Source organism: Grammomys surdaster, unplaced genomic scaffold (assembly GCF_004785775.1).
Source record: "Grammomys surdaster isolate TR1022 unplaced genomic scaffold, NIH_TR_1.0 63, whole genome shotgun sequence".
In the NCBI taxonomy this organism is placed as follows: domain Eukaryota; kingdom Metazoa; phylum Chordata; class Mammalia; order Rodentia; family Muridae; genus Grammomys; species Grammomys surdaster.
The window spans coordinates 18,066,938-18,092,022 of NW_021604565.1; the positions used below are offsets into that span (position 1 = coordinate 18,066,938).

At 39.5% G+C, this 25,085-nt stretch overlaps 1 protein-coding gene across 1 annotated transcript in view; it reads left to right on the top strand.

Annotated features, from left to right (window-relative positions):
- The first annotated feature begins 525 nt into the window (after nucleotides 1-525).
- The window catches only part of Oxr1 (oxidation resistance 1), a 406,935-nt gene continuing 382,375 nt past the window's right edge, over nucleotides 526-25,085 (top strand). The window contains exon 1 of the mRNA XM_028765635.1: nucleotides 526-633. The gene's annotated coding sequence lies outside the window, so the exon portion shown is untranslated. The remainder of the gene's footprint in view (nucleotides 634-25,085) is intronic.

Here is a 25,085-nt window from a genome sequence, read left to right on the forward strand (position 1 = left end):
TCCCACAATTTCAGAACAGTTTTTTTTCTCAATGTCTCTGTCCAAGACTCGGAAGCTAGGGCTGCTGGGCAGCTCCGGGAACAGGGGTCTGGAATGGGGGATAGTGCCATACCTGGCAGCCTGGAGCTGGGACTCTGCTCAGGCTACCCTGGCAGGTGTCTGTTCTTGGGGCACGGCTTCCCAGGGCAGGGGTCCGGCAGGACGCCAGCTCCCGGAGCCTGAGAGTCCGCTGCGGGGACGCGCGGAGAGGGGGTGCGCTGGCAGCGGGTGGCTTCCTTCCGCAGGAGCTATTTTTAGCAGCGCTTCGCCCCCCCTTTTCCCGGGGCCGCCGGCGTGGTCGCCTCCAGCTCGTGGCCGCCGCTCTGCAGCTCGGCGCCGCCTCCCCCGCCGCGGATGGCTCTTGGTAGCTTCCACGCGGGCAGGTCCGGAAACTGAGCATGTCTGCAAGCGCTCGGCGGCCCCGGCGGCGGCGACGGCGGCGGCGGGGGCAGAGCCCGGCTGCGTCAGGCTGAGCGCAGTCCGCGCGCGGCCGCGGGAGCGCAGTGCCAGCGCCGCCCGGCCCCACCGAGAGGGGCGCACTCACCGCTGCGGGGCTCGCACCGCTCGCCGCAGCCCCCTCCCGCCGACCCGCAAGTAAGTTTGTGCGGCTGCTGGGCGCCGGGGCGAGGGCTAGGCGCCGGGGGAGCCGGGGTTGGCGAGCGGGAGGAGCGCCTGGACGCCCGGAGAGCGGGCAGCCTTCTACCTCCGGAGCCCCGCGCGTCTCCCAAACCGCTGGGCAGGTCGAGAGCTCCTGCTTACAAGGATGCTCCAGCAAAGGCGATGATGAGCAGACCCGGGAGGGCAGGACTGGCTCCGGGGTCAGGTGTGGGACACTCTGGAAAGAAGAAGGACCGCGGGTGAGGGTGCGGACCAGGCAGGCCAGGAGCCGGCCAGTGTCCTATGGGCAAGGGAAGGTTTGGGGAGCAGGGACCTGCCTGGAAACAGCCAAAAAGGGAAAGTGAGTGTCCCTGGGACTGAGAGAGGGTCAGAGAGCAAAATAGAAGGGCAGTGTGTCCTGAACCAGGATGACAGAAGGCAAGATAGATGGAAAGTGGGGCGTGGGAAAAGAGGATTTGTAGGAGAGCAAAGGACGCCAGTGGAAGGGTCAGTGGGAGCCTGATGGGCGGGTGAACTTGGTTAATTTGGGGAATCAGAACAAGCTTAGGTAGATATGATGGAGAAAGGCAGGCTTAATTCAAGCCTCCGGAGGGAGTGTGTGAGGCAACACGTTGTGAGAACCAGCGGGTACAGAAAGTGGCTTGGCAGGGAGGGCTGGAAAGGTGGTGAATGATTTGGGGGAATGCAAGCAGGGAGTGGGGCAGGTTCATGCCTAGGAGGGGGTGCTGGTGAGTCTGCTAACATGGGCATAGGGTTGGAGGCTTTCCTGAGACAAGTCCCTTGGTTAGGAGGCGCTTCTCTGAAGTCCCTCTCCCATCTCCTACCTGGTTTGGAGGCTCCTAGGCTCCCTGGAGATGAAGCATTGGGGAAGGTTGTCACTTAAGAAGAGCTGCCAATGCTTTCCTTACTGGAATGTATTTCCGGCTTCCCTTTAAGCAATGTGGGACTGGATTTGTGCGTTACACAGAGGAAGAGTGGTGTGTGTTCTAGGCCAAGGGGATCCTCTGTTTCCTATGGGGGGGGGGATTTGTGTTTTGGGCTGGTAAGTAAGGTAGAAGTCTGCAGCATGCAACACGCAGCAGAGAGTGTACATGCCTGCGCTTTGCAGGTGCGTGTTGCCGACAAGTGGTCCTCTGTGTTGCAGTTAGGGGTACTCTGCCTCTTGACTGCTCGGGAGGTGGTCCAGGACAGGATTAAGGGATTATTGCTTCCCCTTCCCTGTGTCTCTTCAGCCTCCTTTTGCGGTTACATTCTTTCTGGCTCAATAATGTGCTTCCAGAGCCTCGCTCTGGTTGTCTTTTATTTGAAACCTGATGCTGCTCATCTTCCTTGATTTCTGTGCTTAGAGGATGCATCTCAGGCAGGGTTGTTCCCATCTCCTACTCAGGGAAGGAATCCTAGGAGTCCCTGATGTCACAGGGGCTCTGGAACCATGGGGCCTTCTTAGAGGACATGGTGATGTTCATAACATCTGTGGATCCCATAAGCAGGTAGCTTCAAATAAACGGGGTTGGGAGGGGGCGTGAGTCAGGTGGGAACAGTGACCATTACTTACCTGTTTTTCAAGGGGGAAATCTCAGTTCCAGGCATGTAAATCAGTGATTTACGAAAGCAAAGACTAGTTTAGTTCAATAAACATCTAAAATTCTGTTGCAAAATAAAATGTCCAGCAAAGATTTTACCCACCAGTTACATGAGTCAAGAAGGATCTGCAGGTTCCAGGATATGGAATGGCAATGAAGAGGTGGGTGTCACCACTGCCACGTCTTCTCAAGCTCTGTCTGGTAGGCACGTTTTAAAGCTGCACTGTTAGAGTAAGACATGAAGCTGAAGGAAGCTAGAGCTGGAAACCTGGGCCATCTGAGCACTGAGGATGAAGGAAGGTTCGACTTGTGGCCACAGGCTGCTGCTTCAGAGGATGGGTCTCTCTCTGATTACGTGCCATGACCAATATGTTTATCACATCGAATTGAGGGGTGTATGGACGCCTGTGTGTGTGCGTGCATTCATGTGTGAGTTTGTGTGTGTTTGTTTGTGTGCTGGGGTAAGGGGGGCAAGTGTTAAGATGAAGAGAAGCCAGAACTTTATTGAGGAGTGGGGTATGGGTTTTGTTTTTCTTTTCTTTTTTTTCCTTCTTCACAGTCTTGCCTGACCTATGGAGTGACATAACAAAAAAGACAGTACTAATATAGTGGCCAGGGGTGCCCTTTCACCTCATCGGCTGGGCCAGATGATGGGGGGGGTCACTCTTTGAAAATAGATCGACTTTTCTAGAGATCTGGAAGGTGGGAAATTTGAATAATGAAGGGGCTGTTATCTTAGGCTTATATTCCTGTGAGTTTTTAATTGATTGTATAGATGATGTCAAGGTAAAATAGATGATTCTTTTAGAGATTGCTTTGTCGTGTTTTTCTTCAGAATATAGTTCTAATAAAACATAACAGTGTGCTTGTCTACATTGAATTGGGGGGTTGGAGGGGGTGTCCAAGGAGGAGGGAGGGAGGGTTGGGCATGGGTGTTCAAGAGAGAAATTTGAATCTGGAAATCTTGTGAGTGTGTAGAGGTGAAGGCTGTATTTATTTAATGCTAAATTTGGTGTGAAATAAGAATATCCTTCCTCCCAATGTCTTGCCTTTTGAATACAAACGACTATATGTGCCCTTTGGCTACTTTCTCGAGTAGAGAGATCTGAAGTGGAGGCATAACTTGACAACTCTCCTGAAGGATCTGTCCCTAAGCATAGCTAAGCTTCAGCAAACAGTAAATGAAATCTGCTGCCCTAAGGTAAAGGCATTAAAAAATGGTACGATGTCTCCCTGAGGATAAAAGAAATGTCAGTCAAAGTAGGAGAGAAATCATGTTGTCTCACTCCAAGAATGGAAATGACTGATAGGCTTCCAGCACTGTGCCTGAGCTGAGGGCGATCCACTGGAGGCCCCCTAGCAATGAGGGGTGGGGGCATTATTGGCTTTCATCAACTTTGGGAAAGAGTGTTATGGGCATTTCACAGGTTACAGCTGGGATTGCTATTAGCAGTTGATGATGAATTAGATAGTCCCCACAGTTGTACGGCCCTGGATGTCAGGGCAGATTTAGAAAACATGGCTTTCAGTATTCCTGGGATTATGAATGGCCCCTTTAAAAATTGACCTGTGACCACCACCACATCCCTGTCATGGCATGTGCACACACAAAAACAAATGTTTGTTTAAAAATTGTTTCAAGTTTTTGTTAAAAAAATGCTAGAAATTTTTTTTAAAAGTTAGATATTGCTTCTAGAAGTTCACCTCAATAACAAACATTAATTTTCAGAGATTTCATTGCAAAATGGTACCATGTCCCCATACCTTATTTAAGGTAATGAGATCTACTTATTGACAGAAGTTTATTTTGCCTCTTAGGAAATGTCTTGTAGGGTTGAAGAGATGGCTCAGAGGTTCAGAGCACGTGCCACTCTTACAGAGGAGATGGGTGTGTTTCCTAGCAGTCACAACCCCTCTAACTTTAGAGCCAGGAGATCTGATGCTCTCTTGTGGCCGTCCTGGGCACCAAGCATACTCATGGTGCACATACAGGTGGAGAAAACTCTAAGTACATAAAATAAAAATAAATCTTTAAGAAAAAAACAATAAAAACTTAAACTAGGGATTCCTCGAAAGATTCCTGGTACTATGTATTTGTAACGTGACCCAAGCAAGCAGTTAGTTCTGACAACAGGATTGTCCTGCACTGACTCACTAGGTTCCCAGTTGCTTTTTACAAAAAGAAAAATGCTAATTTGTACATTGAAATAAAAACAACAATTATCACTTTTTCCTTTAGTGAGTGATTGAGTAGAATCAGAGAGAAAATTTTTTTTAGCTGAAGTCTCATGAAGTATTCTGGGGAGAAACTTTAGTGTTCGGATCGCTACAGAGGCAAGTAGGAGACTCAGATATTTTTCCTGTATTAGGTTCCATATTAAGCCAACAGACTAGTGTGTACGGTGGACAACAAGCTTTCCTCCTTAGCAGCATGGTGCATTGCCTAGGAAAGATGAGCAATAGCTTGCACTCAGTGAAGTGAGTTCTGCTGCAGTCCTGTCAGAAACTGCATGCTGGACCCAAAGAATGTTTCCTGGGTAAGGGCTGTGCCAGGACCACACCAAGGCCCAGCGGAAGTCCAGCTTTGCTCCAGGCTTCTATGGCTCTCTTGGCTTCCCTCTCTCAACACTGTTCATCATCTGTTGGTTCCTTTCAGATTCATTCTGAAGGGATCATTGTAAGAGCCGCTTCCTTCTTCCCTTGTTCTAATAGCCAGCCATGCCCTGCACTCTTAGCCATTAAAATCCCAGAGGGATTCCTGCAAAGCAGAGAACTACCAAGTCCCTGGAGTCCTTGGTAACCCCTCCCTTTCTCCTGTGTGTGCAAACAGAAAGAGCTCTCATCTCTGTCCTGGTGGAACACATTAGGTTTGTCTCTTGCAAGATGGCTGTGGGGAAAGTCCCGGTTTTCCATAAAGCCGGGCTTAATTTCCATGCTTGCACTGCTGCTGGCTTAATGTGCTGAGTTGTATGATGTTGGTGTTGAGAAGGATAGTCTTTCCCAAGAGAACTAGCTGAGGAAAATAGAGCTAGTGAGAGCAACCCCAGGCTCAGAAAGGAGCCTGTCGTTGGCTGATATGAATGTATGGAAGATATGATATGAGCCAATGATAAGCATGTGTATTAATACAACTCAAAGGATTTGAGACGTGACAACAGGAGACTATCCATGACTTGAGGTCTTTGGAGTTTCAATAAACTGCATTGTGCACTATTTCCAGTTTATAAAACTAAATCTGTTTAGAATAATATTTTTATGCATGTCACAAAATGGATTTATGAAAAGAAACACAAGATGAATATTCATTGTTTAATTTGGAGCAGTTGAGGAGATACATAACATAATGATTCTTTAAGAGACTTGAAAGCCTGTGTGTGTGTGTGTGTGTGTGTGTGTGTGTGTGTGTGTGTGTAGAAAAGAGAGGGTAAGAGTTGAGGTGAAAGGGGTCAGATCTCATCTGTCTTTTTTTTTTTCCTATGGGAAATGGTTATTGATTCTGCTTGGCATCTGAGTGAGGAGAGAGAGTTTTCCTATGCAGATACTTGCTGGCTAGATCATGCCTGTCTGTTTACAGTTCTTACAACTATAGCATAGCAGGTAGTATTTGTTAGAATGAAGCAGAATTTCAAATCAGTTCTGTCCTGTGATGCTTGCAGCAGGAGTTTTGAAGCACACATTTTAAAGCCTATAGCATTGTGCTGTAATGTTTAGGATGAACAAAATGTCTGAAAACTGAGCACTCGTTTTCTTCTGTTTGAGGAATAACTGCACAAAATACCCACTTTTATAATTTACCAGGATACAGGTTTTGAGAGACAGTGAGATAGCATGGCAACCCTTCTGCCTGAAGAGGCAAATATGGTGCCTGCTAGCTTGTCAATCATTGTCCCAGCGGGAAGAGGGATAGCAGGAGAAGTGGGGATTTATTCAAACAGTGTGTGCTGGCCTTGGTGAATTCATGAACATCAATAACCAGATTTTGAAATTAATGACGTAGCAAAGGCAAAGAGTATCTGTTTATCTTGGTAACTTGAGTTTGTCATTGCTAAGACCGATGGCTAGCAAGCACCTTATGGAAACCAAAGCTTTACTTGGGGAAGATTTGTACCTTTGTGATTTGTACCTCTATTACAAGGAACAAGGAGACTGACCCACCTCCCAAAGATTTCACCCTTCAATATTTTGTCTTTACTATCTTCAGAATATTCTGTATGTGATATTGTGTGCTCTCAGAATGCTTTATAAGTTTGTAATATAGAGTTTCTCTGGCCTCTTAAAGAAGGTAAAAGGCCTGTGCTATTTATCACTGAGAGCATAGTGGCTGGTGTTGACAGCAGCCTGCTTTATTCAAGGAAAAATTTATGCCCTTGACATTTGTCTGGACTGTCACTAGCTAAAGAAACACAGAAGTCAGCCTTGTGGGTCGTGAAGCCTGATTTCAGCAACTCTGATTTGAATAACTGTGTTGTAAGCAGACGGATAGGTGATGAGCCAGAAGACTACCCACCCATTTCCGAGGAAAGAGGTACTGGGGCTGAGGCTGAGCAGAGACTTGCAAACAAACCTAGCAATCCTTATCTGTTTGTGACTTCACAGTAGGTTTTATACTCCAGGGAGCTTGAAGCTTCTCATCTTGAAGAGACAAATGGTTAGATTTGGTTATATATGGACTTGGTTATAGTGTTAGAGAAGTTGATTAAAATGATCAAAGACCTTCTTGTTTTATCTTATTTGGGATGAATATAGTGTTTTAGGTAACCTTATCTCAAAAGAATCCTGAGGCTATGCAGAATATCCTTTGATTAGGACATTTTTAATTTGAAAATTCTAGACTGGTGCTAGTTGATAGTTGTTGCATCCTGATGATTGTGCTTTAGAGATTGATACTGTGTTATTGCTTTGTGCATCCTTGAAGAGTTTCAGGTTTTTAAAATGCAAGTTGATTTGCTGGTGGTATCCTGTTGGAATTATGCGTTCATTTCCTGGGTCATGATTAACATATAGCAAGTTCTTCTATATTTTATGAGTTTAGCTATATTATAAAATTGATATATTATATAAAATATATCAAGTCTGGAATCATTAATGATGGGCTATTCTAATCATTGTTTTGATGTTTTGAGATAAATGGAACAACTGCACATTAGTTCTCTTCTTCAGTAGACAACACTAGACTGTGTGGGTAGGCACTGCGCTAAATAAATGTGTGTTGGTTGAGTAGGCTAATACCTTTTTTTTCGTAATAGTCTTGATAGGATCACTCTACGGTTTTCTGACGAAAGTCAGGGGGTGAAGTCATTATATAAACTAACATAATAATTTGTCCCTTGATCCTGGCCAACCCGGCCTTCAGCACTGCTTCAAAGTACCGAATTACAGTAAATATAGGGATACTGCCATGTGCATGTGGGTACTTCTGATAGGCGCCTCTCTGAACCTGGCGTTGCTCTCCCTGCTTTTGGTTTCCTCAGCTAGTTCTCTTGGGAAAGACTATGCTTCCCAACACCAAGATCATGCAACTCATTAAATTAAGCCAGTGACAGCACCAGCATGGGAATTGCTGCTGGCTTTTGAGAGTGCACAAGCATGTACAGCTAATTCGTGTTCCTCTAAGGTTAACTTGTTAGGTCTTCATATATTAAAAAAAAAAAGTTACTTCTTAGTGGGACTATTCTGTAAAAAGAATGAGAAAAAGCTTGTCCATGGCAGCCGCTTCCTAAGATAAAATGTGCTAGAACATTCTGAATTAATATATTAATGGACTACAGCGTTTTCCTCTTATCTATTTTTAACTCTTTGCATAGATCACATTGACGGGATGTCGTAAGTACACATCACACATTTGGGAGAAGAATGTTGACCATGATAAATGACTTAAAAGAAACTTGTTTTCTTCTGTTTTCATTCATCCAAATGAGGTAGTCATATAAATAAATGTAGCTGCCTTATTTTGAAGTGTTTCCAAATGGAATAGTAAAGTCCCCTTTGTTTACATTTTTAAAGTTAGCATTGAGCCCACAATAAATGTGGTCTACTTGTGGCATGTCATTGTATCAGCTAGATTTTCCAACAGGATTTCCAACACTGATAGGCAAGATATTTAACAACCAATTCAGGCTAGGCATAAAATCTCTGGCACAGTGCTTTCTCATATATAGAAGATCCCATGTCCAGTCTCCAGCATTGCAAAAATAAGCAAATACATCTGTTTAAAATGGGAATGCTACAGAAATCAGCAATGCATTCATTACTTGGTGTATTTTTTGGGATTTTAAATTGTTAAGATACTCAAGTTTTCTTTTTTCAAAAAAAATGCAATTAAGATATCATCAAAGCAAGACTTTAGTGGGATGCTCTTTTCTGCACATTCTTTAATACTTCAAGTTAGCATCCATATTGGGGCAGTACAACAGAGATGGCAAGGGACCATTTAAAGTGTGAGGATCTAAGTTTCAGTTGCCTTGCAATCAGAAAATTTCTAACAGGGAAAGTACCCCTTTGCTTCACTGGCTGATTCTCTCAAAGCTTATCCATGCTTAGCTACGTATAATTCAGCCTATTATTATTTTTGAAAATCTTCTATTTCAGTCAAGATAAAGCCAGTGGAAAACTTAAAAGTTAGATAGTGACAATCATTGATTTCTACAAAAATTAGACAAATTTGATGACATTGTTCATTATTCTGTACATCGAATCTTACATTCCAGTACTAGGTCATTGAATATTGTGAGAAATTTTTATCTATTTATTTTTTCTTGGTAATAGAGTTCATAAATTATTTTAATAGCTTTAGTGGAAATGAGAATTAAGAGTTTGGGAAGATTTATGGGAAATTATGAGTTAATTTCTTTAAGTTTTCCATCAGCTTCTTGAATCGAAACACATAGCTGTGCTAAGACAATAATGAATGAATTACAACGTCTACAGAGGGACAAGCTTTGACATAGTTATTTATGTTATTTGGGGAAAGGAAGAAAGTGGATATTATAATCTGTAAATTACTCAAATGAATTAAATAGAAAACAGATTATAGTTCATTTAAACAGAAGATCACTCATAGGATCCTTATGGTGGACTTCAAGGAATTGAAGGAAGCATGAAGAAACTCTTGGCAGGAGGAGGACCTCATGGCAGATAAAAATCAGTTCTAGCTGTGTACCATCATCGAGTTCATGCCTTCAAGACAGAATCCAAAGGGAGGAGGAAGGCAAGGAGATTTGAGGTACAGCGCCTTGCTTCCGTGGTAAATTTAGATGAAAGGGAAAACAAAGACATGAACCACTACCAAAAAATCCTCCCAAACAAAGCTTGAGTGTGTTATCTAAATAGTTGTCTGGAAGGCAAAGACAGCATATTGGTTCCCTGTGCCCTCTCATGGATCCCACAGGTGTATACCTAGTGTGAGCTTCGTACCAAAGAATATTCATCAATCTCAGATACATCTCAATATTTCTTTCTCCTGTCAATACAATATATCCCTGGGGAGAGGAGTATTTAAGATTGGGCTTGGGATTCTTGGACTATGCAGAAGGGAGGTCTGGATCAAATTTAGAACTTTTTTATGTGCAATGTGATAAAGAGAAGATAGAGAAATCGATCAAATCTAATGAAAGATCTAGGACCATAGGGCCTCAGGCTGAGGTTAGGTCCAGATATCCTCAGAGTTTATTCAGCTGTGCTCATTACTGCCCCAAGCTAGAAAGAACCCAGATACTATTGCTTCAGCAATGAATAAGCACATTACAGTAGGCTAGCACATTCCATAGGCTAGAATGTTAGTTGGGAATGGAAGGGAATGTAGGAAGTATAGTTGGGTTCATCTCTGTGCAGGTAATCAATGGGTAGAATTACAGGGGGCAGAGACAGACAGTTTTATGAAGATGTGGCACTTTCAGAAAACAGAAAGACTCCAAAGTAGATCATAGTGGTTATTTGGAAAACTGGACTACTTTACAGGATTATCAGAACACAATACAAAGCCAGCAATAACCAGAATTCTCAGGAAAATATCTGAATGCTGTCTGGTTTGTTTGTTTGTTTATTTATTTATTTATTTATTTATTTATGTCAAATGCTAATTATACACAATTTCTGTTCTACAAGTTGAATGCTTTTATAAATACATGTGCAACTTTTTAGTTATCATAAACTTACATGATTAGATATTATTTAAAGTTAAAAATTCTTCAAGATCAAACAAACCTTCCTCTCAAACAAGCATTGCATTGAAGTTGTCAGGCATGAGAAGAATTCCGTCAGTAAATGAACACTGGTGGGGAACAGGCTGTTTTCCTCACAACTTACTAACCTCTTAATAGAATTTAGTGTTTCATTATTTTTACTTTGGCTTATGAACCACACCAGTATTAATGTACATAAGATTTTGTTACCAATTAATATATACAATTGTCTGCAGATATCAATCAGCAATCATTTATGCCCATTGTAGCGTTGAAATTTTTGTTCATGCCACATGCCTCTTAAACCCTTTTATTTCAGATTTCAGAGGGATTTTCTTAAATATTATTTTACTACATACATATACCATGGCACACATATATCCCTTTAAATTTGCGTACTTAATTTCTGTTCACATACTGTATACATCATTCTGTGTGTAGCTTATCAGCTCTAATAGATGGCTAGAGACATGCCAGAGAGAATGAAGGAATGACCATGTGACCTCAATCCTATTCCAAGAGGAACTAGGGACAACTAAGGAATTCTAAGAATTAGGAAAATCGTCTTCCCCAGAGAAGAACACACAATTTGTTAACAAATAGAAAATGATCACCTAAAAACATGCATACAAGTAACATTATTCAAACTGAGCATGTAATATTTAGGAACTTATATCTATAAACACATATAATTATGTGTGTAACAACAATTAATGAAAAATAAGGGCATGTATTTGAAAGAGAATGGGGGGTGTAAGGCTGGTTAGAGGAGGAAAGAGAAGGAAAAAAATATATAATTATATTATAATATCAAAATAGAAGATAAAGAATCTAAGTTCTTTCTTTGGTTCCTGGTAAGTTCTATTTGGTACATAGGACTTGGGCCAGATAACTAGACCTGTTGAGTGCTTTAACTGGCCACACATGTGCCTGACCCACTGGGTCCCCTGCACCATTCTGTAGGAAACAATGCTCCTAGAAGGCACATAGCAATTTCTGGTACTATGGTTGTGTTCAGGGCAGTCACAGATTGAATGTGGGTTCTCTAGACCTTGTCTTACAATGGATCCAACACGACTAAGAACAGGACTCACTCATGGAGCTGATCATCACCTTCCCTGTCTGGAGCAAGGGCTTCCTACCATCCCACATCGATGGCTCTAAATTTTGGAACTCATGGTTCAGAGAGAGGCTGTGGTGACAAGTGTGTCTTAGTGGGCTCAACCTTGGATGTTGTAGACTCTCTAAATGACAGATGTGAATGCTGGACCACATCAATCAAGGCTGTTTTTCTCCAAGTTTTTATTTCCTTGAACATTTGAAAAGCTAAGTTTGATTTTAACGAACGCCCCTTACTTTGCTTCAATCTTTATTATCTTACTTGTGTTTGTTTTTAATTTAATTATTCTAATGGTTGTCATGTCAGAAGGAATCACCTGAGAGACTTAGATGCCAGCAAAGAAAGTGGTCCAGGAAACTACCCTGGGCCCCTGAGCAATGGGAAGGATGCTTCTCCCATGAGTTGAAATTCACATCCTATACCTGTCTGTGTTAATGATGAATGATCTAGCTCTTTTTATCATTGGAGTCTTTATGAAAGCTTGCCTCTTTTCAAGGAAAATCTGCTTTTATTTAAGTTTTAATATTGATGAAGATCTGGCCTTTACACCTCACGATTATCTAGGAATTTCCTGAAGTGCTAAAATATGCTCAGACTGTGGCCATCTTGTTATGTTCCAGAAATGCAGGTCATAGTGAAATCTGCCAAATCAAAATACATTTGGCAGGGATATATTTACTGGGAGACAGAAGTCTTAAGCTGCATGGAACATTATTTAGCCCTTTGTACAGAGTTCTCAAATATACATAGCATCGTTCTAACAATTATCTTGATTCAGATATATATTAGGCACGTGGCAGGTGTTTTGAGACAATAAAAGGCATGGTCCATAACCTTGAGTAGGTGGTATGTATGGGAGACATTAGTTATATTTCTTGACTGATGCCGTCACGACCAAGCAGGTGGGTCCAAGAATTGTGCTGTGAAAAGGAAAGCTTCTGTAGGTTCAAGGCTGCTTAGGGTTCAGAGTAAAAGAAAAATGTTCCTGGCAGAGAAAATAGCATGGTACATAAGGAAAACAAACGATGTTATGAGTGACTGGGACGGGCATGACGTTGAGACCAAATGGACGCGATGGAAATTAGTGTTGTATAGCATAGAATCTTCTAGGCAAAGTAGGGGGACTTTGAAGTAGAAAGCAACCTGATTAACAACCCTTTACTGACATACAAATAATTATATTTTCCAGAATAGCTAGGATTATGAAAGGCAGGGTGACTAGTATGTTTTTAAGAAAAAGATGTTATTGTTAAACGTTGGAGGCAAGATACATACCCCACATGTGCATTTTTACAGGTGTACATTCACAGATGATTAGGATACAATTGGCTTCAATACTAGAATTGCTGAAAGTTTTCTCTCCATTTGCTTTGTCCTTTGTCTTCTTTAAGAAATTATATATATATATATATATATATATATATATATATATATATATATATCACATATAATGTTGGACATGAAAAAGAAGCTCTCTTTACTATGGGATCTTCAAGTTGATCTTGGAGAACTTTTAACTTTAAATAATGTCTAGTCATGTAAATAATATATAAATCATGTAAATCATATATATTAAAACTACTAACACTTCAGATGTTTTAAAAAAGAGGGCTACTAAAGTTATTCATGTATTTGCTTGCTAACTTCGGTTTCTATAGTCCATTTGTTTAGCTGAATTATGTTATGGTATAAAAGGCTGCAGGGACTATTGAAATTGAATAAAAATGGCTTGAACACACAGCCTTTATTAGGGTTGCTAATATCATGTGTATTTGAGTTGATAAAAGTTTGAATACTCCATCTGTGTATCTAAAGATATGGTCAAAGTCTGACCAAATATTGGTTTATATAAGGACATCTTCAGTCAGTACTTTGAATTAAAATAAAAAGTCTTTTAAACTTTTAGATCATTTAAGTAAGAATACAAAATGAAGTCTGATTTAATATATGTGTGTGTGTGTGTGTATGTGTGTGTGTGAGAGATAGATAGATAGATAGATAGATAGATAGATAGATAGATAGAAATATAATCTCCAAAGTAATGCCATTTCTGCCTCTTTTGTGGTATTAAATATTGGTATGTAGTAATAGCTCTAGCCTCATTACATTTTTCTCATGCTTTATAACTTTAGGTGTTCTTTGTCATTGGACATTACCAAAGGTCCTGCTGTTTAATGCTGCCAACCATGGGTCTGGGTGTTCCCATATATACACTTTCTGAAGTTCATGAATTTAGCACAGCTTGCCATCTTTTTATTACCCAGATCCTTATTACCTAACAAATAGCAGGCATACAAAGCTTCTATGGATTTTGCACAGTGAGATATATTGACAGATAATCCAGGTAAAGATGTTAAGGGGGTGACTTATATATTTATATAGATTTATAGAGATTTTTATACATTTTTTTTTGTCTGTGTTTGGCATCCTGACCAACAAAATGTCAACAAGGTCCTGCCATAATATTCTATTCTCCAAAGATTCATTTTTTTGATACGGCACCTCCATGTGAATTTGTCTTGAACCAATGTAATCTTTTATGGACAGCTTTGGTCTATAATCAACTTTCTCAGTCTTCTGGTTCATGTTAGGTGACTTGAACCCTTGTCTCCTGTTACCAAGGGCTGCAGTGCAATCTAAGCGTTACTATACTGTCATCTCCCGTTATGTGAGACTTTGTCAAAGATGCTTACTGACTTAGAAGGATGATGAGAGATGAAACCTTGGGGAGTGTTTGGACATTAAAGAGATGCTGTCTTTACCACGGAATTTTTCAACATGGTCAGGACTCTTCCCAGAGACCTTGGTCATTTTTCTTGTGGAGTGAAAGACACTTGAGGAATGTGAAGCTGGGTTAAAGAAAATCAGGAAAAGGAAGAGCGCAAACTCCAACCATGGGACACCCTAGCTGAGGTTGCTGTGACTCCTAAATGTTGGGGCTCCATAAATACATTATTTTCAAAAAAATACATTATCTTCCATTTCTGTTTAAGTTAATTTGAGTTGGGTTTCTGTTTCTGTTGCTGAAGGAAAACATGAATGCTGTCTGTAAACAAAGTCTCCTATGCTGCAGTCGCAGCCAGTGAGAGAGGTGTGGAGGCGCCATCTGGCCTAGCTGTGGAAGGTGGGACAATTTCTTTTGCTTTGAGTCAGGAAGAATTTTAAGATAGATCAAAGGACGGGACACTTTTTCTGTTGTGGTTTCCTTTAAGTGGCATAGAACACTTTAACAAAAGCTATCTACCTTCTGAGGCACTAGAATCCTAGATGGCCTAAGATACAGAAAGGAGACACTGTTACCATGCATTAAGGAAACAAACATAAGTGATCACTGGCTGCAACCTAGTTACAGCCTTGCTGTTTGAAATCCATGGATACCCTTGGCTCCTTTGTTATGGTTTTGCTTTTCACAAGAGGGATTCTAGATCTTTTGTTCAACAAGTAAGGTATTATAACCCTGATAATGACTCCTGACTTGAATAACAAGATTAAAGGCACAAGCAGTAAAATAACGAATGACAAACTATTTTATCCATCCTATAATTCTAGTCACACAGCAACGGAAGCCATCTGTGCTCTCAGTAGGCCACCATATAGAAGATCACTGTGGATCCAAGTTCCTGATGCAAACTTCATTCTGTTTGGTGTCCTAGGTATCAGTATCTTACAGGCATTTCCTTTGAGGAGGGCAGGAAAGATATACTGTATGGTCTTGTGAATGAGTGTTTCAAGTGTCCTGTGAGAGTGAAAGGAATATGAAAGAGCTATCCAGTTCTCTCTCCCCCATCTGAAAGTCATATCTTCTAAGACCTCCAGTGGATGCTTGAAACTATGTACTCCCCAGTCCACAGAGTCTTCAACATTATACAGACTTTTTTTTCCCTGTTTTTCTTCTCAGGTCCCTTTCCTCTCTCCGTCCCTCTCCTCTCCACTCACTCTCCTCCTCTCCCTGACCCTTCTTTCTCCTGCTTTCTTCTAAGATAGTGCTGAATTATTTTGTCTAGGCTTTCTTCCACCTCATGATTCTCCTTTCTCAGCCCCCTAGTGCTGAGATCACAGACACACTCTATTGCCCATAGCCTGGCACTATTATATATATATATACATATATATATATGTTATCTAAAACATTAGAAAGGAAACTCTGATTATGGGGTGTCTGTGATAACATTTTTGGTACAAATTTATGCCAGTGGCTTGCTTTTAACTATTTCTTCCAGAAGAGAGACATGAAATTTGTGTAACTTAGGACTGTTTGTGGCTGAAAGGAGTCTGGGGTATGTAGGCTATTATTAAGACTCATTTTATCTTAGACTAATGCTTATTCTTATGGGTAATTTCTGCTAAGAAGTGTTATAAGATAATCACTTACCTAAAAATAGACTCTGGTTACTAAGCTATAATAAGAAGTAAGCTGCATATTGTCTTCCAGTGACCAGGAAACATAGTCTTACAAGACATGTTATGAATAGTCTCCAAGCATAGAGAGATAAAGGAACTTAAACCCCATTTCCCAGAAGGTCTCAAAATGCCATCAAAAAAGGAAAACAGGTTTCTCTTTCTCAGGTAATTTACTGGGAAAATCATTATTCTTTTTATGGGAAAAATGATGCCCACAAAAAATATGATGAGTGATGCCATGGAGGTAGCATGATGTCCAACAGAGTTTGTTGAAGTGAGAACATGACAAGTCACCTTGCTTGAGGCAAAAAGAAGGAAACAAGCAATGCAGGTCAGCCTTGCACCCTTAAGTGAGTGTTGAGCAAACAAAATTCACACCTGTATCTAAGCTTGGGAGTTTGTTCTTGGTCTTGTGTTGTTACCAGTTGTAGTCTCTTAAGTCTGTGTCACTCACAGAACAGAGGCCCCTAAACTGCTCCAGCCAGATGGAGTGCTTCCTGGTCTCACCTTCGAAGTGCATGGAAGCTCTGCGTATATGTAGGGGAGTGTCCTGCAGATTTAGTCCTCTCTTTTCCTTGAGATTTTCTACCAAAAGCAAATTGAAATGCCCTATGATCACTTTTATATACAGCAAGATTAGGCAGCTGGCTGGAAACTTTAGAGGTGGGCCATACAAACAGATGGGGCTCCTGGGCAATTAGAATTTTACTGTAGACTATTAAGTATGACAGTATTCAAGTTTGAAATAGCTACCAAAGTGAAGACTTCTTTAAGCTGACCAACATTCTAAATAAATAACATCAGTTGCAGCTTCAGATGTATATTTTCAGCATATTTTCTTTCCTAGTTTTCATTTTTATGCTTTATTGGATTTATTCTATTTTTCTGTATTTATACCACTCAGTCTTCCACCTTCTTCCATAACTCATCTATTCCCTCTCAAATTCAGTTTCTTTATCATATGTTTGTGTGAAAATGAATATGTAAATGAATTTGGTGTTGCTATTATGTGTATGTTTTTAGGACTGACTACTTGTTATTGGGAGCTCAACTAGGGAGCTCACTCCTTGAGAGATTTATTCTTCCTCTCTCTGCATTCATTGATTGCCTTTAGCCGTCCATCTAGTTGTGGGGCCTTATGAAATTTCCCTTCCATGTTGTCATGTCAACTGGTATTGTCATGGCTGAAGTTGTATTTATGCAACCACATTGTTGAGATTTAATAGGTATAGCTCCTGATACATACATGTGTGAGTGTGCACGTGCGTGCATTTTTGTGTTTATATTTGTGTTTGTCTGTGTCCATGTGCATGTGTATGTGTGACACTATCTTGTAGCAGACATCCTGGTTCTTTTAAGTAATTATGACATTGTGTTTCTCAGCCATCTGTATTAACTGAGAGCAGCTGAGTAATATCTCAGTAATATGAGACATGGATTTGCATAACATGTGTAGAGCCTGCCTGGCTCACTATATAACTGTTCATGACTTCAGGTAGATCTAGTAATTCTTCTACTTACTTGTTTACCATCATCTGGAAATTTCCATGAGGTATTATTGGACTCTAAGATCCAAACCCAGGGACGCGCTCCCACAGACACACTCATGGACAGCGGATTCGATACAATAACAAGAGGTTTTTTGATACCAGTGCACTGGGGTTCCTTCACACGCAGGCAAGAGGAACACCAAGCCAAAGCTAAGAGCAGTTCTTATACCAGTTTGACAAAGTTCACGAGGACCAGTTTTACAATCACCTCTTAAACAATAACCACAAAGACTGTCCTCAACTGCTGTTCCCAGGCCCGGTTTCTAGGAACTCAGATTTGCACATTATCTTTATAACAATGAGTGTTAGCTAAGTAGCTTCTGTTTGCCCAGGTTTATTAAGGTTTATTACATTAAGGGCCCAGCTTCCTGATTACCTCTTATCTTGGGCCCTTCCCCTCTAATGTATGTGTAAGTCTTTGGAATGTGTCCCTCCCGGGATGTGTCCTAGGGCAGCTAATTTTTGAGTTTAAACCAAAACCTGAGATTCTTTCAATTTTAAGTTTAAACTGAAACCTGAAATTCCTACAGTATTTGGAAAGGATCCTTTGAAATCTGAAGACTTTATTATGCTTTACCAGCTGACAACTTACCTTCCAGTGAGTCTAGGTTTCTTGTGAGTCAGTACACTTAAAGTGTCCTTCAGGAGGATTTTATCTGATTGGCTTTGTTTGAGTTTTTGTTTGTTTATTTTCCCCCACAAGATGCTGAGCCTATGTCTTAGGGTTTTATTTCTGTGTCGACCACTGCAACTCTTATAAAGGAAAACACGTAATTGGTGCTGGCTCATAGTTCAGAGGTTAGTCCATTGTCATGGCAGGAAGCATGGTACTGGATAAGGAGCTGAGAGTTCTACATCTAGACCCTTAGGCTGTAGGAAGAGAGTCACTGGGCTTGGCTTGAGCATTTGAAAACTCAAAGCTCACTACCAACAACAAAAAAGTGACACACTTCCTCCAACAAAGCAAAATCTATTCTTACAAGGCCACACCTCCTTATGGTACAACTCCCTATCAGCTTAGGGGGCCCATTTTCATTCAAACCACCACAGCTTCAAGACATCAAAAGTACCTGGTCCCATGACCTGAGAACTCTGTAGAGAGACTGAATGGTGGGTGAAACATCAGTCTTTCCCTTAGGGAAGAGTGAAGGGAAATGTCAACAGTCTTGTACTGCATATGTCTCCACAGCTTAGAGGAGAATGCAAGCCAGATGCTCTTCTGAGAGGAATGAATCACAGCTCCTGTCAGGAGAACTCACAGCCTCAAGGTCCTCTACCCTAACCTCACTATGGCTGCTATTTCTAGTGACAGTCCCCAGAGGTGCTGCATTCATTAGCCCTTGTAGTTCATGTTCTCTGTCCATCAGTAGTGATGAGTAAGCCAAGAAAGAAACTTAATCCACCAACCTTCTCAGTTTCTACCTTCTGGGAAGGTAATCAGCTCCAGATAGAATTCTGGTTCTTCCTTTGGCATCCTGAGACAGACTAAACACTAGTGATCAACCTGGATTGAACAGATTACTGGAAGCCACTGTTCATAGTTCAGACAGAAAACACTGTCTGCCACCTTGTCCTTGGAGTAGCAGTGGATATTTACTTTTATTGCCATTGGGTTTAAGATTAAGGGCTGAGGCAAGTTCAAAACAAGGGAAGATAGCAGTGAGACAGGAGAACTTCAAGGTCATGTGTAACTTCTCACCCACTCTGGCACAACTGTTCTTACATAGCTGCTTACTTTCTACATCCTTATTTGGCCCCAAGTATGTAACATGTGCCTTGTTTACATTGGTTTTTCTTGGAAAAAAATTCACTTCTGTGAAAGGGTGATAAGTGATGACTTCTTCACTGGCTTCAAAGGCACTAACACCTGACATTGCCAGGAGCCTTCTGTACAATACTTCATTGTTCCTTCTAAAGATCTGATGAGGTTGATTCTACTACTGTGTTACCAATACATCAAGTTGTATAGAGTGATCTGTGAAACTGATATCCTTATTATTGATACAATGTAAATTAAGTCTCACAATGGGAAAGACATGAGATTTTAGTTTATTTTTTCTTTGATAGAATTTATAATATAGATACGCTATATTTTAGGCTAGGTACTTTTCCTAATGAGAGGGCATCACCACTTATTAAATATCCTCCACTAGCTACTTCATGTTGGTTCTTATTTTCGGTAATCATATGATTCACTGTAAAAATGGTTTAAGATGCGTTTTCACAGATGTACAGTTCCTTGCCTAAAATACCTTGGGAAGAGTGTGTAGAAGTCTTGAGGATTAAGGACATAAAAACAAGTTATGAGGTCATCTGATGAATACAGAGATTTAACATGGAGATGAGCTTTAACAAGCTATTGCCTTGGAAAATATAGAAAATCTATCGTTGTAAAAGGTAATGATCCAGAAATAGACTACATATAGACCTTGCAAACACATTTTGCAATTTATTTGGTTGATAAGCAATAAATTTTTTTTATAATGAATAGGATTTGTTTTTCTGCCCCTATCAGATTTGCTTTTGTTTACTGATGCATGTCACAGATGGGTTGTGGAAAAAATGAGTTATTAAAATAGGAATCAGCAGTGATCAATATAGCTTCTGTCTCTAAAGTCCCTGTGATTTCTGCTTTCCTTCTGTTTTAAAAAAGTAAGCAAAATGGAATTAAAATGGTGCAGAGATGAATATGGAGCCAAAAATATTCAGAGATAGAATATGCACATGACTGAGTTGATCTGAAACAACAAATATTATTTATTTTCTTTAACAGAAAGGAAGCATTTCTGAGAAAATATCAGTAGAAACAGAAACTAAACACATCCAGAAGCACCATGCTTGTCAGGATGGTCTCTGCTAATGTGTGCTAACTGGCTACTCATTCTTCTCTTGCTTCCAGTGACACAGAGAAAGATACGTTTGTGCATCCAAGTATCAGACTATGAGTGTGCAGTATATATGTCTTCATTCATGTAAGACAACACTGATTAGTTTTCTACATGAGTAAGCACATACAATAAGTTTGGGGTAAGCTAGGTTAAGATGTGTTTGAGTCAATCTCAGAATCTCTTCTTATCTGTCCTGTTTTCTTGAACATGTTTTTGAACTGGGCTTCAGGCTTTCTTTGAATCTACTGCCTCTGGTTCTCAGGAGTCCTAATTTACTTTTTCTGTGCCTATCCAAACCTATAAGTAAACCATTTTCTCTGACAGCCCTTTCTTTTTGGATAGAGTGCTCTAGCACCAGAGGGACATCTAAAGTATTTCCCTCTTTGAAATCACTTTTTTTGTGTTTTTCTGTATTTCTATTCAGTATGCACAATATTCCACGTTGACATAGGATTTGAAGTTCATGTCTTTAGAGAACTGGGTTAATTCACTACATTAAGTTATTGGCAACATGAAATGCACCACAAAGTACCATTTTTATGACATTCTGCAATTATTCGCCCAGAAGGATTCAGTTCCTTGCCTGTGAGATTATGGGCTGCATGGGGAGACATTTCAGACAGCCCAAAAGATCAAACGATAACCACCAAGAAAAGCACTGCTGCTTCCATTATCCTTTCTTACAAACCAATGGTCCAGATATGGAAGAAAACTCCACAGCATTCTGTTTTTAAGAGGTTCAGTTTAATTAAGCTAGAGAACACTGGGCATCAATATTTCACTTCCCACCAAAGGAAAGATGATCTCTCTATGCTCCTTTTGGGGATTTCTGTGGTGTTTTGTGAGGCAAATATCATTCTTCTATTCTTTTCTTCTTCCTGCTGATGAAAACATTTTATAACTTATAACTATAAAGAGTCTATAACTACAATATTCCATAGTGATTCAAATCCATAGGCATAAAATATAATAATTTTGTATAAAAATATGTAATGTGAAATAACCAAATTGAGGTTTTTAACCTCTATTATTGACTTTTGATGTTATTTGGGGTTTGTAACTGTAAAATTGTCCCAGTATATGAAGGCATTTCCTAGGGAAATTTTTGAGTTATTGATTTATAAACTGACTTAATTTATAATTTCAATTCAGCTCAATGTATTGGCTTAACTGTTTACAGGTTCTTTCGTTTTGTCTTTACATGTTAATGCTGGGGACTGGGAATTTAGACTCTAAAAATGCTAAGTGCTGTACCACTGAACTGAAGGCTAGATTCCAGAATTTTGAGTCTTGAATTCATTTGTGGTGCGTACCTTCTTTCAGGCTATGCATATAGAATTCTAATGCTTACATAAAATATAGTCCATTAGTTCATTTTTATAGTTTAGCTGGTTGGTTTCAACACTCTATCAATAAAAAAATTTAAAAAGTGTATCAAACTGTGAAGTTTACAGGTTCTGGGGAAAGCAGTTACATTTGAACACATCGTAGCTCTTTTTAGCCATTGTAATATTATTACATACAGGAGTAAGGTTTTTTTGTTTGTTTAAGATTTATTTATTTATTTATTTATTTATTTATTTATTTGGGTGCTCTATCTGCATGTACACCTGCATGCCAGAAAAGGGCGTCAGATCACAATATAGATGGTTATGAGCTACCATGTGGTTTCTGCAAATTGAACTCAGGACCTCTAGAAGAGTAGCCAGGGCTCTTAACCTCTGAGCCATCTCTCCAGTCCTTAGCAAGGTTATTTTTACCCAACAAACTTCATGCAACATCCATGATGCAGTGGTACTGTCAGAAGATTCAATCAGTATTCCTACCAATGATAGGGTTCAGTGATACAATGAAGTGAAGCAAGTTCACTTGGGAAACTGAAAATATATAGTATCTGGTTTGGGGTATTAACCTCATTGACCTCAGTGTCCTTATTGATCTAAAGAAGTGACAGTTTTAAAGTTTCAAAGATTTGCAGGTCTGTTCTGAGAGTTAAATGACAGAACGTGGAGAAATGCTGAGCCTTGTTTGAAACATTTAAAACTTGGTTGTTTTCTTTAGACAACTGCTTTGTAATTCATATGAAAATACTTATTTTCAGGAATCAGACATAAAAATGTAGTCTTGGTTATTCTTTCTTTCTAAATGAAAACAAAACTTCTCAAACCCAGAAGAGATAAACACTAAAATCAGCTTTGTAAAATGACTGGTTATGTGGATACATAGTGAATAGCCAAAGAAAGGTAAGCTAAATAGCAGGAAGACAAAGGCCCAGGGGCATGCTGGCATTCTGATTCTGTAAGAGTTCATGGCCAGTTCCAACCCCTCTTTCTGAGTGAAGTTCTGGAGTCACTCTTCCATTAAAAGAACTTTCTGGAGTCATTCCTCCATTGAAAGAACTTCCTGCTATATTTGAATTCAGCAGTTTGTTTTCCCATAACTTTTGGTTTAGTGAATTTCACAGCCTGGGATGGATCTTAAGGTATTAACTATTAGGAGGATGAGAATCATTTAGAGACTATCTCCTTAGTATGTTGATGGGCTTAGTAAGAAAGAAAAAAATTGTATAAAGAATATTTAAGGTAAACAAAGGACACAGTTTAAAGTGTATCTGTTGGGAATTATAAATATGAAAATGGATGCCTTGAATAAGTTTAGCCTAATATTTTAATTTTCACATAAATATGGATACATTTTTTTTTTACAGATTTAACAATCTACATATTTTACACTTACAGAAAAAGAATAAACACTGGAGGTTTACTCTGCCAGGGACTTAGAAAATTTTGTACCAGTCTTTGTTTATTCACATAGAGAAATCTATTAGATTAAAAACCAGGATTGCAAGTTGCTGTTGGTAGAGCATTCTTGTTTGAGAGTGGTTAGAAACACAGATTTCTATTTAATGAAGCAGTTCATATGATTTGGAAAAAATCCATACCAGAAATAAAATTTTTAAAAATTTTAGGCAGGTTCTGTTTATATAGCCTGGCTCTTCTGGAACTCACTCCACAGACTGAGCTGGACTCTAACTCCCAGAGATCTACTTGCTTCTGCTCCATGAATGCTGGAATTAAACATGGGTGACACCTGGTTGCAAACTTATTTTAATGAAAAATTTAAGTGAATGCTTTACAATTGATACTGCCTTCTTTCCAATATTCTTCAGAAGAGTAGAGTTGAAGATGTAACTTGTTTTCAAAAAGTGAAATGCATCACAGGGATTTAATGAGTATTTATACTTCAGTTATCTTTGGTTAGAAAAAAAGAACCCAGTAAAGTAACATGTTTTTAAGTTGTATAAATTATTTAAAAATGATTGTATGCATAGTAAAATCACTATTTTAAACTGTCTCTCATATTTCATTAACTAAAATTATTTTACTGCATATGTGTTCCTTTTAGATACTTTTGCAGGGAAATTGATTCAATCAAGTCTTTCCGACTACATCCTGGAATCCTGATTAAATTTGGACAGTTTTAAATTAAATCCTCTCTAATTTAGCCTGTTACTTTATCAAGATTTAATCTGTTTTTAGTCTCTAAATAGTAGCTTGTCTTCTCTGCTGAACACTAATCTTGACCTTCTTAACCCACATTGCCAGAAAGGTCCTGAATTCACTTTAAAAGGCAACCAGGCTGAAGATTTACAGTTTAGAGATACAGCATTAGCCAAACATACTTGAGTCTCTTCTTTCAATATCTAGCAACATCCTTCCCAAATTAATAATAATAAAATTTATATGTAAGTATATAATAATATAATCAACTATCTTCTTTACCCAAGTTCACATTATATATTGTGCTTAAAGACATCTTTTGCTTGGATGGATGTTTTGAATTTTTTCTTTTCTGCTGTTGTAAAATTTAAACCAGGAATTATTCCAAATGAGTAAAATCCCAGGACTAATAAAAAAAAATAATTAATAAAGAAAGAGGCCATGAATGTAAAGAGAGAGCAAGGATGGGCATGTGGGAAGGTTTGGAAAGAAGAAAGGAAAGGAAAGGGAGAAAAGTGATTATATTATAGTCTTAAAAATAAAATATAAAAACAAAATGGCATAGTTGTCCAATTTATTTTAAAGTGAGGAGTACATACCTTGAAAAGATCTATCCAACCAGATTCTTCATTTTGTTTAAAATATCTAAACCCACAGCTATGTAATAGAAATGTGGTGAGAGCTATGTGTTATATAAGTTTTCATGGCATTAGGGACGGCAAGGTGGCTGAGAGATTCATACCATTAAGCCTGATAACCCGAGTTCCATTTCCAGAACCCATGTAGTAAAATAAGAGAATCATTGCCCATGTCCTCTGAGGTCCACATGCATGCTGTCACACACAAACCATCTCTCCTCAGAAAAGAATGAATATAATAAAAAATTAGAAAAAACATTTTTCTGTTATAATCATCAAAAAACAAACACAAATCCAGGTGGGCAAAATTATTTTTAAAATACCCTTTTAGCCCAATTTGATAATGAACATCATTTTAATTTATAAGCAATACTGAAAAGCATTGCTGTAATATTTGCCACTTCTGTATTATCTTCAAAATTCAATTCATTCATTCCACTTAGAGCCCATCTCAGTTAAATTTAAAAGTTTAGTTCCTCCTATTAGCTGGACTTTTGCAAGAGCTCAGTAGATCCTTCTGACATGTTGGCCGCCATGTTGGCCGCCATGTTGGCCGCCATGTTGGCCG